This window comes from Brassica oleracea, chromosome C1, assembly GCF_000695525.1.
Source record: "Brassica oleracea var. oleracea cultivar TO1000 chromosome C1, BOL, whole genome shotgun sequence".
Classification (NCBI taxonomy): Eukaryota; Viridiplantae; Streptophyta; class Magnoliopsida; order Brassicales; family Brassicaceae; genus Brassica; species Brassica oleracea.
In genome coordinates, this window is record NC_027748.1 from 2,204,449 (window position 1) to 2,214,273 (window position 9,825).

The window sequence follows — 9,825 nt, forward strand, 5'->3', positions numbered from 1 at the left end:
GATCAAGTTCAATATCATTAGCACACCAAAGAAATTCATCGTCAGGAGCTGAAGGGTGAGGAAAATAAACCGTGGATAAGTGAATTTGAAATGCAACAGCCTCTTCAGAGCGAGCAGGCCGTAGGTTCCATCCTCCATTTCGAATGACTGAGGCGACAGTGGCGTCAGAAGGGTTATTCGCTGCATCTTATTCTTCGCATTTGGAATATATAAGATGCTTTATGTATATCGTTTAGTGATTGGTATCCTTTTTATGTTGAAAGAGTTAGAAAAAAGAAGAAGAGTTGCCAATAGAAACTGATAATAAAAATACTTAAAAAAAATACTTGGCTTACGCATCATCGCGTGTGTTTAGAAAGAAGCTTTGCATTTGTTCTTCTATATATGTTCTTCTAAGATTTTGAATCAGTTTTATGTTTAATTTCTTTTTAGAGATTTTAAGAATTATGCCAAAGTTCCATTACTGGACCAAGCATCTAGGACGTAAATTAAGTATACGGGGTTTTCAGATATAAGAGGTGGACCACGTTAGCTTTCCAATAGATTTTCGTGGCTCCTAAGTCCAGTGTCAAAATCATACGGGTGATTATTTATGATTATCTATAACTATAAGTTATATATGGTGACTATTGATGGCATCTAATGATTGTTTTGTTTGGGTCTTCTTGTCACAACCGTAGCTTTACTATTAAACACATGATAATTATAGTGGTGTATAGTTATTTTGATATCAATAAATAAAATACAAGATCAACAGTGGCATATGGACTAGTAGAAAATTAGAAATTTACTAATATTAACCATGAACATACCATGATGCATATTGTAATTGAGGCATTTCTATTATACTGAACATAGAGATGATTAAACTTTTGAAACCAAATATATTATGTCTTCCTCACATTAATGGAATATAGTATATAACGGTAATTGAAGTAACGCATGCGAAAGGAACATGGAATTGTTGATGAAATCTCGGATCAGAAAACGAAACTGAACGACCACTCATTGTTAGTCTGACACCGCTGGAAAGATTCCACCGAAACTATAATATACCAAATAGTGAATTGGAATTAATGTACCAATCCGTGGGCGTCTATGAGCTTTTTTTGTTGATAACATATGCGGTTATAATGTTATATATAATCGATTAATTCGTTTTGAATATCACTAATTTATGGCGGCTATAAGATTATTACAAAAAAACATGTAAATATTCAAAAAAATTATAACAGACATAGATAGGTCTACTAAAAATAGATATATATGTAAACAAGAGAAAAGGGTAAAGGGTTCTTGTTCTATTCATCATCACAATCGTGACTTATATATACATACACGTAACGTGATCCTCAAATATACTATAGAATCTAACGATATCTATTCTCACTTATCTTCACAACCGAACTTATCTTTATCTCCACTTATGTCGGTCTAGAACCATCTAGACTCTCCTTAACACTCCCCCTCAAGTTGGAGAGTGCAAATCACACACTCCAAACTTGGATAACAAGTGACAAAATGATGAGGTCCCCAAAGCTTTTGTCAAGATGTCTGCAAGTTGTTCGTTGGTCCGGACATGAACTGTAGTAATAAGTTTTGCTTTAACTGCATCCCTCACGCTGTGGCAATCTTTCTCAATATGCTTCGTCCGCTCATGAAATACTGGATTCGCAGCAATGTAGATAGCCGCTTTACTATCGCAATACAACTCCATTGGCGCTTCATGCTTAACTCCAAGGTCCTCCAAGAGTCTCTTCAACCATTTCAACTCCTTCAAAGCATCCGACATTGCGCGATACTCTGCTTCAGCTGAAGAGTGTGACACTGTGTCCTGCTTCTTGGTTTTCCACGCCACTGGCGAGTTCCCGAGTAAGACCATATAAGCCGACAATGATCTCCTTGTACGTGGACACGAGTTGTAGTCAGAGTCGCAGTAAGCTCGTATCTTCAGATCACTATCCGATCGTAACATAATGCCTTGACCTGGACTCCCCTTCAAATACCTCAGAACTCTCATCACTGCATTCCAGTGAGCTTCACGTAGCTCATGCATCACCTGAGACAGTACATGAACTGCATATGACAAGTCTGGTCTCGTGATCGTTAAGTACACTAGACGACCTACTACTCTTCGGAACTTTATAGGGTCAACACAAAGAGGACTATCATCGGCCAGCAACTGATGATTTATCTCCATTGGCGTACTCGCCGGTTTACATCCAAGTAACCCAACCTCATTGACTATATCAAGCGCATACTTACGCTGTGATAAGAACATTCCCTGAGGTCCTCTTGCGATCTCTATTCCGAGGAAATACTTTGCCTTTCCCAGATCCTTCATGTGAAAACAATCACTCAAATACTTCTTGAACCTTATCATCATATCGAGATCGTTACCCGCCACAATTAAGTCATCAACATATATGAGCACTCTCACACTCTTTTCTCCCTTGATGTATGTGAACAGCGAGTAATCCTCATAAGACTGCACAAAACCAAACCCTGTAAGAGCCTTTGTTAACTTCTCAAACCAGCACCTAGGTGCTTGTTTCAAACCATACAAAGATTTCCTCAGCTTGCAAACTTTGTTTGGATCGTCTGAATGAAACCCTGGCGGTAGCCTCATGTACACTTCTTCCTCCAAGTCTCCGTGTAAGAACGCATTGTGAACGTCCATCTGATGCACTTCCCAGTTCTTTGCCGCAGCAACCTCCAGAAGTGTTCTAACAGTGTCCATCTTGGCCACTGGTGCGAATGTTTCCTCATAATCTTCTCCCTCTACTTGATGATTTCCACAACACACAAGTCGACCTTTGTGCCTCTCTATCGTTCCATTCGCATTATACTTTATTGTAAAGACCCATTTACTACCAATAGCTTTCTTTCCTTTTGGTAAATCAACCAAATCCCATGTCCTGCTCAGCTCGAGAGCATCTACTTCTACCTTCACTGCCTTTCGCCACTTCTTATCTTTGAAAGCTTCTTTGTAGCTCTTTGGGATCAATCCATCACTCACAGCCGCAAGGAAAGCCTGATGAGCATCTGAGAACGCAGCATCAGTCACATAATCAGTAATAGGGTAATGTGTTTTACCTGGAACCGAAGTCGACGACTCTACTGGGGTGGTGATGCGAGAGATGGTGCTATGTTTATCAGGCAGCTTGTGCGCGTTGTAAAGCACATAGTCACGCAACCTTACAGACTGCGTTGGCTGTCGTTGTCCTCGTCCCAACACTTCCTCTGCTACAGGTTGTTCTGTCGTCACCTCCATGTCAGCACTTGTGTTGTTATTGTCTTCCTCCGTGACTGACTCACGCTCTGCCATTGGAACCACTTCTTTATCAACACTCCCCCTGTCTACTACACGCTCTGACTGAGAATCATCATCGTATGACCCAAACTCCATTGCAACTGGTACGGGTGTTGTGTCTTCTTCTTTCCCTCCATACGGAAACACAGCCTCATCAAACACCACGTCCCTAGACACAAAGAACTCATTTGTTTCCATATCATAAAGCTTCCATCCTTTCTTCCCAAACGGATATCCAACAAAGATGCACTTCCTACTTCGTAAACCGAACTTATCTTTATCTCTTCTTGCCTTGTGCGCGAAGCTAAGACAACCAAACATCTTAATATCATCATACGTTGGTCTCTTCTCATACAAACACTCATACGGGGACTTTCCTTGTAGAACCTTTGATGGGGTTCTGTTTATAAGGTGAGCAGCAGTTAGTACGCTTTCTCCCCAAAATCTTACGGGCAAACTCGCCTGAAACAAAAGTGATCTCGCAACGTTCAAGATATGGCGGTGCTTCCTCTCCACCCTGCCATTTTGTTGCGGCGAGTTCACACACGACGTCTGATGAAGAATTCCCTGCTCAGCAAAGTACCTTGACAAGCACATAAACTCCGTGCCATTATCACTTCTAACAGTCTTGACCTTCCTTCCAAACTGTCTAGACGCCAAAGAGATGAAGTTTGGGAGAACTGTTTTCACTTCACTCTTCTCAAGCAGAAGATGTATCCACACAGCCCTCGAATAGTCATCTACAATTGTGAGAAAATAAACTGCCCCACATGACGACGGTACACGATATGGACCCCAAAGATCAGTGTGTATTAAATCAAATGAACCCAAACTTTTATTAGAACTTTCTGAAAACAACTCTCTTGTCTGTTTAGACTGAAAACAAATATCGCATCCACCAAACTTGTTTGGGACGTCTTTAACACCAGAAATAAATGGTAAATAACTCAAAACACCAAATGCGGGATGCCCCAGTCGACGATGCCACAAAGTCTGATCCTCCGACGCCTTGACTCGATGACCTCTCGTTACTGTCACATCTCGATAAACATAGACACCATCCTTCACCTCACCTGCTCCAATCAGAGTCCTCGTAAAACGGTCCTGCAACACACAAAGAGTATCAGTAAACATTGCGAGACAACCAGTTTGCCTAAGCAGTTTCGCAACTGATAACAATGTACAATTCAGATTTTGAACGTAAAGAACGTTTAACAACGTAAGCTTCTCAGACAACTTCAAGCTACCGCTCTTAGTTGCCATAACACAACTACCATCCGCAAAGCTCACAGGACAAGGTATCATACTCCTAACTTCAGTAAGTAATGTAATATCCCCTGTCATGTGATGTGATGCGCCAGTATCTATAATAACTTCACCCGTTTGTACCGTACCATTCAACCTGTCTGGTATTGAGGCCGGCTTTTGTCGCTCCAAAAGTGAGGTTAGCGACGCCCATTGCTCTGCACTCAGCTGTGGAATCGCAGAATTCTGATTATTTGTCGTTCCTCCAGTAGATGCTTGCATTGCATTGGCTTTGAGGTTGTTAGATCTCACTCGACCTCGTCCTCGGCCACCTCTTCCACCAGATTGATTACGTTCATTAAACCAGTCTGGAAATCCAATGAGCTGCCAACACTCCTTCTTCTCATGACCAGTTCTTCCACAATGATCACACACAACCGAACTCCGCCCTCGAGCCATAGCAGCCATAACTCCTCCTGTTAGTGATTCAGCTCCTCCTACCTTCGCGCTGAAACCAACTGGTGCTTCTTTAGGCTCAAGACGCGATGCCCCAATCCTTTTTTCTTCACGCACGACTCGTTGATAAACCGAGTTAAGGTCAGGCAACGTCTCTAACCCGATTAGAGTTGTACACACATTTCCATACCTTGCCTCATCCAATCCCATAAGAAATTGGTGTACCTTCTCCTCTTCATATTCCTTGGCATACACTTCAGAAGCATCGCAAGTACACGCTGGAAAAGGTTTACAAGTCAACAGCTCTTCCCACTTTTGAGATAACTTCCCAAAATACTCCATCACACTAGAACCATCTTGCTTACACGAAGCCAACTCAGCCTTGAGCTGATGAACACGAACCGCACTCCCCACCGAGAAGCGCTTCTTGAGATCATACCACATCTTGGACGCATCAGGAGTGAACGGTACAGTCGATCGAATGGTGGGAGAGATTGACACTCTTATCCACCCTACAATCATCGAATTAGCCGTTCTCCACATCTCCATCTCCACTGGATTCTCCTTCTCATCAGGGATCTTCAAACTACCGTTGATAAAACCAAACTTTCGCTTGGCCCTGAGTGCGTTCTCCAACTCGGAGGACCACTCCGCATAGTTTTCTCCCGTCAGAGTCACAGGAGAGATACACATTCCAGGATTGTCAGCAGGAGCCAGATAATACGGTGACATCTGCCCCTCTCCAGGCTTGGATGAACTCACAATCGCTGATTTCTCCGAGCTCATGTTTCTCTCGTGTAAAAATAAATCTTGATCTAGCCTTTATGGCTCTGATACCATGTAAACAAGAGAAAAGGGTAAAGGGTTCTTGTTCTATTCATCATCACAATCGTGACTTATATATACATACACGTAACGTGATCCTCAAATATACTATAGAATCTAACGATATCTATTCTCACTTATCTTCACAACCGAACTTATCTTTATCTCCACTTATGTCGGTCTAGAACCATCTAGACTCTCCGTAACAATATATATATATATATATATATTAGGGCTATAAAAATATAGACAAGATAGATCTTTTAAATATAGATATAGATAGATCTATTAAAATAAATTAGTTGGTAGATTCAGAAATTTAGATGAATTGGGTAAGTTCATTTTCAAGAGGATCTAAGTAGTTTTTAGTTTTACTAGAGTTTTTCCCGGGCTACGCCCGGGTTTATTTTCATAATTTTTGTTTTATTTTTAAAATATTATGTTCTTATATAAATATATAGTATATATTGGAACTATGATAAATATAAATTACTAAAATAATTATAACTTATTAGAATGCAAAACGTAAATAATGATAAAAATACATTATTTAAAACATTGCCATAGTAAAAAATAGGTTAAAAATTTAATCATTTAAAATTTTGATTTCCTAACTCCTCTGGTCGTTCTATATTGCTGATTCGTATTGTATAATTAGTGGCTAAGTGTTTAAGCTTTTACCAAGAAAACTAATCTTTCTAGAAGTAGTATACATGAAAAATAAAGTGGGGTTGTTGAAAATTTTCTTCGAATTTTAAAAATGTTGGATATAATAAATATGTTTTGTAGATACCTCGATATAAAGTAAACAATTAATTTCTTATTTTTTCTGAAATTTCAGAACTGTTGAGAAAAATACTATAGTTTTCGAAGGTGATTGGTAAGTACTACTCTGAATGATTTCCACACTTTTTTTCCACGCCTACTTTAATTTAACCATGCTCTAAGAAAATAATTTAAAGATACAACTCAAAAGTTAAATTAAAAATTATATTGGTTTTGAAAATCAATTTTTTTCTTAAATTTTATATTTAGTTATTTGAAAGTTTTTTTGAGCAAAGTTATTTGAAAGTTATTGATATAAATCTATATCAATAGATTATATAGCTACAATAGAAAGACTTACATTTTATATTCTAAAGCAAAGTAATTAAATCTATAGCTTCTACCAATCAAACACTTAATGAGGTTCTTATGTTATGAAGACTAAATATATCTACTAAATATTATTTTCTATATGTCGTTCTCTCCTAAATCTCATTTTCTTAAATGTTATTAGTTTTCATGAGGTTCCTATTTTTCAACATCGATTTTCCAAGAATGAAAATAAAAGACATTATAGATATTAGATACAAAGCGTTGGTTATGGCATGATTAGTCCTGGTCTCTTAGCCAGAGTTCTTAATTCATGATTTGATATTTTTTTGTGTTTTTTAACACTTTTCGGGTAAGAGACGGCTCTTCTATCTCTTATTTAAGAGACGGTTTTTAGATTTTTTAGTTAAAATCTAAAAAAAACTAAAATATAATTTTATAATTATTAATCAGAATATGTTATTATTTTAACGAAATACTATATAAAAAATATTTATGAATGGCTTGTGAGGTAGTTATATTCAAACTAAAAAGTTGGTCACGGTATAACAATATTTCTTGTATTTAGAAATTAAGATATATACCAACACATATAAATATAGTTTAAAGTACTATATTTGATTCATTCAGTTTCTTTGTATCTGTTTTATAAATAAATTTTCCATAATTCTTATTTTTGTTACAGTAAAATCATTATAATTATGACAACATATTATTAAAAATTTATACCTATTTTTTTATTATTTGACACCTCATAGAGACCCAATAGCAAAAATCAATTATGAAAAATATACATATTTTGATGTTACAGAAAAACATTTGAAATTTTTTCTTCATCATTTTTCTCTAACATGTTCATCATCCTCTGAACTCTAAAAACCCTTATATATTTTTATGGTTACTCATTTTCTTCTTTTTTCATTTCTCTTTTGTTCCTTATTAATAGCTACAATATTTTTTTTTTTCAAATATGTTTTCTCCATTTGAAATAGGTAACAGAATTTTTCTAAAGATAAGTCACAAAAACAGATACTAAAACAATCTATCGAGAAAAATCCTGACCTCTAAAAACCCTTATATATTTTTATGGTTACTCATTTTCTTCTTTTTTCATTTCTCTTTTGTTCCTTATTAATAGCTACAATATTTTTTTTTTTCAAATATGTTTTCTCCATTTGAAATAGGTAACAGAATTTTTCTAAAGATAAGTCACAAAAACAGATACTAAAACAATCTATCGAGAAAAATTAGAGAAATACTTCGTTACCTTCTTTGTTGTTAACTTTTTGTTTCCACTTTCGACCAAATTTTTTTTCCACTTCTTTTATAACTTCGAACACCAGACTCCAGAATATATTTAAGTGCCATTTTCAGTCTGAATATCTTAGTATGTCGCCTCTCGTACTACGCAACGTAAGCCGAGAATGGTGAAGTGAAACTGTGAGAATAAGGACACAAAGAAAATGCAGTAAAAATTTTGAGGACTTCTTTACTATATTGATAACCAAAATATTTGAAACTATGAGAATATAGAGAAACCTGAAGAGTAATATGACGGAGCTTGACGACGATTCCAAATTATATAGAGAAGAAACAGTTTGAGAAAAAGGAAAAGTAAACCTGAACGTGAGATCAAAATTATGAGAAAAATTAGGAATGTAGGTAGTTTGAATTGCAGAAAAAGGGGATGAAACAATTTTTTTGCAGTTACTAAACATTAAAATCAAACCAACATGATAGAGATTTGACTTTTTTGTATAATGTTGAATTTTAACTTTTTAAAAACAGTTTTGATTTTTTTTTAGGCTTTGAAAAAAAAAATTACACATGTCAAATTTTGATTGCTCAAGTGACTTGTGCTTTAGTATATAAAGGATATTAAATTGTTCATATACAAACGCTCATATTACATATTTAAATGTTATTAAATTAGGGGATTTCTAATTTTACCATAAGTTTGATACACTTTCTAATTTTTTTTGTTAAAAATAACAATTTTCATAATTAACTTAAATCTATGATAAAAAGTAAGACTAAACTAAATTCTCCTAAATAACTCCAATGATACACAAAAATAACATTAATTTATAATCCACTATATTATAGAGTAACTCTATTATAGAGTGAACCGTTGGAGCAAATCCAACTCTATAATAGACTTACTCTATTTTAGAGTGAATTATAGTTTATTTTTTTGTGTATCATTGAAAATGGTCTAAATACTTAAGAATCATTTATAAAACATTTATAGAAGTTTTGTGATGAAATAAATACAAAATACAAAATCAGTTAAAAAGAAGTGTTAGGAGTCATTATATTATGAAACAAAGGGATATGGCTACTGCCTACTGGCATTGAGTTGCAAATAACCAATAGAATAATGAATAATATAGTAGAAGTCGTTAAAAAAATTAAAAAATTAAAAAATTAAAAATTGAACAAAAAGAAAGCAAGTAAAACTTTTAGTATACACAACACTCGATAATAATTGATGAATGAGGAATACAATCACTGTTACCTCTGTTTCCTTGTTTGATCTAAAGCAAAATGTGAAATCTAAGATCGTTTTGTCTCTTTAGCTAAACAGTTCCAGAACTCCACCGATTCTAGACCAGCGTGATGCCCAATTGTGGTTCCAAAACCTAGAGTTCCTGAGATTCTGAAAAAGTGATAAAATGTAAGACGAAGCCTCTGAGCTGTGACCACCAGCCATCCATAACACGCAACAGCAGATTCTGCAATTAGAAAGGTCTCATTTGTGTCTCAATCTAAAGATCCGAGTCTGAGATATGTGATAAAAGGAGATGATTTGATAAAGGAAGGATGTATAATGATTCTTACAGCTTCTAGAAAAGGACCATGTCTTGTCTTTCTGATTTGTTATGTGTATT

The 9,825-nt window shown here is 35.8% G+C and overlaps 1 long non-coding RNA gene across 1 annotated transcript; it reads left to right on the forward strand.

Moving 5' to 3' along the window:
* The first annotated feature begins 6,407 nt into the window (after positions 1–6,407).
* LOC106296661 lies at positions 6,408–9,812 on the forward strand. Its single transcript, XR_001261268.1, has 2 exons — positions 6,408–6,719; positions 9,514–9,812. It is a non-coding gene; the product is annotated as an uncharacterized LOC106296661 (long non-coding RNA).
* Positions 9,813–9,825: the final 13 nt, after the last annotated feature.